Here is a 7,500-nt window from a genome sequence, read left to right on the forward strand (position 1 = left end):
CCACGGCCACGGTCCTGGGACAGCGACGGCCGCGCGCGCTCGCCGCCGCCCCGGGCGGGGCGGGCGGCAGAACGCGGGGCTCTGCGTGCGAGCGAGAGGGCAGCGTCTGCGGAGAGCCGCAACGGCGGCCTGGTCACCGGCAGAGCCGGCCCGCCGTGAAGCGTCTCCGACGCGCCCTGGGTGCCACCTCGATCGGGAGAGGAAGCGCGGGCCCCACGGCCACGGTCCTGGGACAGCGACGGCCGCGCGCGCTCGCCGCCGCCCCGGGCGGGGCGGGCGGCGGAACGCGGGGCTCTGCGTGCGAGCGAGGGGGCAGCGTCTCCGGAGAGCCGCAACGGCGGCCTGGTCACCGGCAGAGCCGGCCCGCCGTGAAGCGTCTCCGACGCGCCCAGGAACACCTCTGCAGGCGCTGCCTGCGGGTCTGGGTCGACTGAAGGGGGGGAGCGGGAGGTGCCGCCGGCCACCCGCTCCGCGCATCGATTCCCTTGAGCGAGGTCGACGGGACCGAGGGAAAGCCGCGGCAGGCTCGACTCCCCCGGTCTTCCAGCGTTCGAGTGCCGGCCACCGGTACCGGTCTTTGCCCTGCGCCCCGGGGAACCGCTTACCCCGGGGGAGGAGAAGGCCGAAGAAGACTAAGAGGCACCGCGCCTCACCCGTGCCATCCCCGGGTAACGGGGGCCGGGAAAAGCCGCTCAAGGCTCGACGCCCGCGGCCACTTGCCTTCGGCTGCCGGCCGCAGGGACCGGCCGCCCTTTTCTTCCCGCTTGCGCGGGCTCCAGCTTAGGGCTGGAGAAGTTTGGAAGGGCGAGGCGCCGCCACCTCGCCCGTACGAGTGCAGACCTTCCCAGCGAGCCCTCCTGCTACCAGGACTCGCGCCAGCAAAAAAGAGGACGAGGCGCCGCCGCCCCGCCTGCACCATCACCGGGCCCTCGGGGGCCGGGGCAAGCCGCGGCCGACTCGAGACCCCCCGGCTGTCTGCATTCGGCTGCCGGTGTTTCTGCCCGCTTCGCGGGCTCCAGCTTAAGGCCGGAGAAAAAGGACAAGGCGCCGCCACCTTGCCCGTCTCCATCACACGGCCCTCGGCAGCCGGCGGCAGCCCTGGTGGGCTGGGCACTCGCGGGCACCTCTGCCCCGGAACGGTGCCAGCACCCGCCTTTGCCATCATCGGGCCCCCCGGGGCCGAGGGAGGCTCGGCTCCCCCGGCCTTCCAGCGTTCGAGTGCCGGCGACCGCCACCGGCCGCCGGTCTTTGCCCTGCCCCGCGGGGAACCGCTTCTCCCGGGGGAAACGAGGACGAGGCGCCGCCGCCTCGCCTGCACGCCGCAGTCCCGTCACCGGGCCCGCCTGACACCACCAGCTGCCCGCGGAGGGCTCGCACCGGTGAAAACGGGACGCCGCCGCCCCGCCTGCGCCGTCAGTTGGGCCCTCGGGGGGCCGGGGGGGGAAGCCGCGGCAGGCTCGGCACCCCCCGGCCGTCTGCGTTCGGCTGGCCGGGAGCCGGCCGCCGCTCTCTCCGCCCGCTTCGCGGGCTCCAGCTTAAGGCTGGCACAAAGGGACGAGGTGCCGCCAACCTCGGTCGTCCCACCAACCGGGCCCTCTGGAGCCGGGAGTAAGCCGCGGCAGGCTCGACGCCCCCCGGCCGTCTGCCTCCGGCAGTGACCTTCACCATCACTGGGCCCCGGCTGGGTGCGTTCGAGTCTTTGCCCTGCCCTGCGGGATCCGGCCTTATGCCTCGTGCCGGTCGGCAACGGCCGCCGGAGCCGGCCGCCGGCTCCGGCTCTCCGCAGCTCCCGACCCCTCGGACACGCTGGGCTGGCTTGTCGGGCAAGCGCTGGGAGATGGCCGGACCAAAGAGACTGGAAGCTGGGCCGGACCACCGAGGGAACCGCCACGACGGCCGCCGAGCACCCCACTTTGCTGGCAGAACCGCGGGCCTTGCAGCCGCTGACGAGCGCTGCTCTGGAGACGAGTCACGGCTCGCTCCTATAGTACGGACCGGCACGTCCCCGCCGCCGGCAAGCTCCAAGAGCGGCGCCTCTGCGCACCGGGGAGGCGCGCCAACCACGCCGACTTTTACGATGACGTAACTGGAGGCAGCGAAAAACAGCGACCCCTTCGGCAGCTCCGACGAAGCAGCGGGGACAACACGTCTACCCCTCGGCCCCGGCAAGGCGACCAAGTCCCGCCGGAGCCGGGTAGACTTGGCCGCCCTTATCGCCGGACGCTACGCAACCAACAACCCGCGGTCGCCGGGTACCGCAGGCGGCCCCACGGGCTCCGAAAAGGGGTAGACCTGACGGCCGCCGCCGAGCCCGGAGCCGGGTAGACCTGACGGCCGCCGCCGGCCCCGGAGCCGGGTAGACCTGACGGCCGCCGGCGGCCCCGGAGCCGGGTAGACCTGACGGCCGCCGGCGGCCCCGGAGCCGGGTAGACCTGACGGCCGCCGGCGGCCCCGGAGCCGGGTAGACCTGACGGCCGCCGGCGGCCCCGGAGCCGGGTAGAGCTGACGGCCGCCGGCGGCCCCGGAGCCGGGTAGACCTGACGGCCGCCGCCGGCCCCGGAGCCGGGTAGACCTGACGGCCGCCGCCGGCCCCGGAGCCGGGTAGACCTGACGGCCGCCGGCGGCCCCGGAGCCGGGTAGACCTGACGGCCGCCGCCGGCCCCGGAGCCGGGTAGACCTGACGGCCGCCGGCGGCCCCGGAGCCGGGTAGACCTGACGGCCGCCGGCGGCCCCGGAGCCGGGTAGACCTGACGGCCGCCGCCGGCCCCGGAGCCGGGTAGACCTGACGGCCGCCGCCGGCCCCGGAGCCGGGTAGACCTGACGGCCGCCGCCGGCCCCGGAGCCGGGTAGACCTGACGGCCGCCGCCGGCCCCGGAGCCGGGTAGACCTGACGGCCGCCGGCGGCCCCGGAGCCGGGTAGAGCTGACGGCCGCCGCCGGCCCCGGAGCCGGGTAGAGCTGACGGCCGCCGCCGGCCCCGGAGCCGGGTAGAGCTGACGGCCGCCGGCGGCCCCGGAGCCGGGTAGACCTGACGGCCGCCGGCGGCCCCGGAGCCGGGTAGACCTGACGGCCGCCGGCGGCCCCGGAGCCGGGTAGACCTGACGGCCGCCGGCGGCCCCGGAGCCGGGTAGAGCTGACGGCCGCCGCCGGCCCCGGAGCCGGGTAGACCTGACGGCCGCCGGCGGCCCCGGAGCCGGGTAGACCTGACGGCCGCCGGCGGCCCCGGAGCCGGGTAGACCTGACGGCCGCCGGCGGCCCCGGAGCCGGGTAGACCTGACGGCCGCCGGCGGCCCCGGAGCCGGGTAGACCTGACGGCCGCCGGCGGCCCCGGAGCCGGGTAGACCTGACGGCCGCCGCCGGCCCCGGAGCCGGGTAGAGCTGACGGCCGCCGGCGGCCCCGGAGCCGGGTAGAGCTGACGGCCGCCGCCGGCCCCGGAGCCGGGTAGAGCTGACGGCCGCCGGCGGCCCCGGAGCCGGGTAGACCTGACGGCCGCCGGCGGCCCCGGAGCCGGGTAGACCTGACGGCCGCCGGCGGCCCCGGAGCCGGGTAGACCTGACGGCCGCCGGCGGCCCCGGAGCCGGGTAGACCTGACGGCCGCCGGCGGCCCCGGAGCCGGGTAGACCTGACGGCCGCCGGCGGCCCCGGAGCCGGGTAGACCTGACGGCCGCCGGCGGCCCCGGAGCCGGGTAGACCTGACGGCCGCCGCCGGCCCCGGAGCCGGGTAGACCTGACGGCCGCCGGCGGCCCCGGAGCCGGGTAGACCTGACGGCCGCCGCCGGCCCCGGAGCCGGGTAGACCTGACGGCCGCCGGCGGCCCCGGAGCCGGGTAGAGCTGACGGCCGCCGCCGGCCCCGGAGCCGGGTAGAGCTGACGGCCGCCGGCGGCCCCGGAGCCGGGTAGAGCTGACGGCCGCCGGCGGCCCCGGAGCCGGGTAGAGCTGACGGCCGCCGGCGGCCCCGGAGCCGGGTAGACCTGACGGCCGCCGGCGGCCCCGGAGCCGGGTAGACCTGACGGCCGCCGGCGGCCCCGGAGCCGGGTAGACCTGACGGCCGCCGGCGACCCCGGAGCCGGGTAGACCTGACGGCCGCCGGCGGCCCCGGAGCCGGGTAGAGCTGACGGCCGCCGCCGGCCCCGGAGCCGGGTAGACCTGACGGCCGCCGGCGGCCCCGGAGCCGGGTAGACCTGACGGCCGCCGGCGGCCCCGGAGCCGGGTAGACCTGACGGCCGCCGGCGGCCCCGGAGCCGGGTAGACCTGACGGCCGCCGGCGGCCCCGGAGCCGGGTAGAGCTGACGGCCGCCGCCGGCCCCGGAGCCGGGTAGAGCTGACGGCCGCCGGCGGCCCCGGAGCCGGGTAGACCTGACGGCCGCCGGCGGCCCCGGAGCCGGGTAGACCTGACGGCCGCCGGCGGCCCCGGAGCCGGGTAGACCTGACGGCCGCCGGCGACCCCGGAGCCGGGTAGACCTGACGGCCGCCGGCGGCCCCGGAGCCGGGTAGAGCTGACGGCCGCCGCCGGCCCCGGAGCCGGGTAGACCTGACGGCCGCCGGCGGCCCCGGAGCCGGGTAGACCTGACGGCCGCCGGCGGCCCCGGAGCCGGGTAGACCTGACGGCCGCCGGCGGCCCCGGAGCCGGGTAGACCTGACGGCCGCCGGCGGCCCCGGAGCCGGGTAGAGCTGACGGCCGCCGCCGGCCCCGGAGCCGGGTAGAGCTGACGGCCGCCGGCGGCCCCGGAGCCGGGTAGACCTGACGGCCGCCGGCGGCCCCGGAGCCGGGTAGACCTGACGGCCGCCGGCGGCCCCGGAGCCGGGTAGACCTGACGGCCGCCGCCGGCCCCGGAGCCGGGTAGACCTGACGGCCGCCGGCGGCCCCGGAGCCGGGTAGACCTGACGGCCGCCGCCGGCCCCGGAGCCGGGTAGACCTGACGGCCGCCGGCGGCCCCGGAGCCGGGTAGACCTGACGGCCGCCGGCGGCCCCGGAGCCGGGTAGAGCTGACGGCCGCCGGCGGCCCCGGAGCCGGGTAGAGCTGACGGCCGCCGCCGGCCCCGGAGCCGGGTAGACCTGACGGCCGCCGGCGGCCCCGGAGCCGGGTAGACCTGACGGCCGCCGGCGGCCCCGGAGCCGGGTAGACCTGACGGCCGCCGGCGGCCCCGGAGCCGGGTAGACCTGACGGCCGCCGCCGGCCCCGGAGCCGGGTAGACCTGACGGCCGCCGGCGGCCCCGGAGCCGGGTAGACCTGACGGCCGCCGCCGGCCCCGGAGCCGGGTAGACCTGACGGCCGCCGGCGGCCCCGGAGCCGGGTAGAGCTGACGGCCGCCGCCGGCCCCGGAGCCGGGTAGACCTGACGGCCGCCGGCGGCCCCGGAGCCGGGTAGAGCTGACGGCCGCCGGCGGCCCCGGAGCCGGGTAGACCTGACGGCCGCCGGCGGCCCCGGAGCCGGGTAGACCTGACGGCCGCCGGCGGCCCCGGAGCCGGGTAGACCTGACGGCCGCCGGCGGCCCCGGAGCCGGGTAGACCTGACGGCCGCCGCCGGCCCCGGAGCCGGGTAGACCTGACGGCCGCCGGCGGCCCCGGAGCCGGGTAGAGCTGACGGCCGCCGGCGGCCCCGGAGCCGGGTAGACCTGACGGCCGCCGGCGGCCCCGGAGCCGGGTAGAGCTGACGGCCGCCGGCGGCCCCGGAGCCGGGTAGAGCTGACGGCCGCCGCCGGCCCCGGAGCCGGGTAGACCTGACGGCCGCCGCCGGCCCCGGAGCCGGGTAGACCTGACGGCCGCCGGCGGCCCCGGAGCCGGGTAGACCTGACGGCCGCCGGCGGCCCCGGAGCCGGGTAGACCTGACGGCCGCCGCCGGCCCCGGAGCCGGGTAGACCTGACGGCCGCCGGCGGCCCCGGAGCCGGGTAGACCTGACGGCCGCCGCCGGCCCCGGAGCCGGGTAGACCTGACGGCCGCCGGCGGCCCCGGAGCCGGGTAGACCTGACGGCCGCCGCCGGCCCCGGAGCCGGGTAGACCTGACGGCCGCCGGCGGCCCCGGAGCCGCGTAGACCTGACGGCCGCCGGCGGCCCCGGAGCCGGGTAGACCTGACGGCCGCCGGCGGCCCCGGAGCCGGGTAGACCTGACGGCCGCCGGCGGCCCCGGAGCCGGGTAGACCTGACGGCCGCCGGCGGCCCCGGAGCCGGGTAGACCTGACGGCCGCCGGCGGCCCCGGAGCCGGGTAGACCTGACGGCCGCCGGCGGCCCCGGAGCCGGGTAGACCTGACGGCCGCCGGCGGCCCCGGAGCCGGGTAGACCTGACGGCCGCCGGCGGCCCCGGAGCCGGGTAGACCTGACGGCCCCTCCGTGCTCCGGGTCCGGCTGGACCGGGCTGCCGCCGTCTCCCGTCCGGGGGGTGTGTGGGGAGGTGGGGAACCGGGGGGGTGATTCGAGATTTAAGCGGGTCTGATACAAGGGCCACCCTGTCCCCGTCTTCCTGCCCGCGGTGGGCGATGGGGAGTGGGGGCATGCGTGCGTGTGCGTGCGTGTGGGCGTAATTCCCCCACCCCCCGCCCGTTTCTGGGATTTAAAGGGCTTTTAATGCAGGAGAGCGAGCACTGCGTCACACAAGAGTTATTGTCCGTATCGGTTTCCGTAGGGAAAAAGAAATCAATCAAATTCTGGTAAAATTAATTTTCTTTTAGCACGGCTAGGTGGACGATACCCCCGGAAAAATAAAACGGGGCCGATTGGAGAATCTCGATAACGCTCGACCTGCTTTGTTAAGACGCGTGTACAAATACTCCTCAATCCCCTGCGCACCAAGAACTGACCCCGGGTAAATTAAGGTCAAGGTCAAGTGACTAGCGATTCGGTGACCGACGTTTCTATCCCTCGCTTAGGACCGAGGTATTCGACGACGATGAATGAATTCCTTCGTGCGGAAATGAAGGAAATGAATCGACGTTAAAAATTAAGGAAGACTTAATTTATCGAACCAATGAAATAAACCATTGGGTTCATTGAAGAGATCCCAAAACATAAACATGGCTATGGACACATCAATAACGAAGGATCGGATTTCTTTACCAAATCTGCATTCCTCTCTTTCGGGCACGCCAAGAGGTGACGGACGGGAAAGGGAGAGAGAGGGAAGGTGGGGCCGATGAGTACCTGTTAGTAATTACTGTTAATTCTTTAATAAAGACGGCTGTAATAGATAAATTTGGCAAGAGTACGTGCAAGAGTTAGTTGTAAATTAAATGAAAATGTGAAGGGTCGCTTATCACCTTTTGAATTAACAATTTGCGCCCGAGGTACCAATCGATGATTACATACATACGTACGTACGTACCTACGTACGTACCTACATACACACATAAATAAAAGTTAAAAAAAAAAAAAAGAATAAACGCGGGGGGACGGGGGACGGCACCCCAACACCGGGCGGGGGAGGCCAGGTCTACCCCCGGGCGCCGGAGACTGCCGCCGCCTGCGGCGTGGGAGGCCAGGTCTACCCCCGCGGCGGGGGAGGC

Source organism: Calonectris borealis, unplaced genomic scaffold, assembly GCF_964195595.1.
Source record: "Calonectris borealis unplaced genomic scaffold, bCalBor7.hap1.2 HAP1_SCAFFOLD_136, whole genome shotgun sequence".
Taxonomy (NCBI): Eukaryota; Metazoa; Chordata; class Aves; order Procellariiformes; family Procellariidae; genus Calonectris; species Calonectris borealis.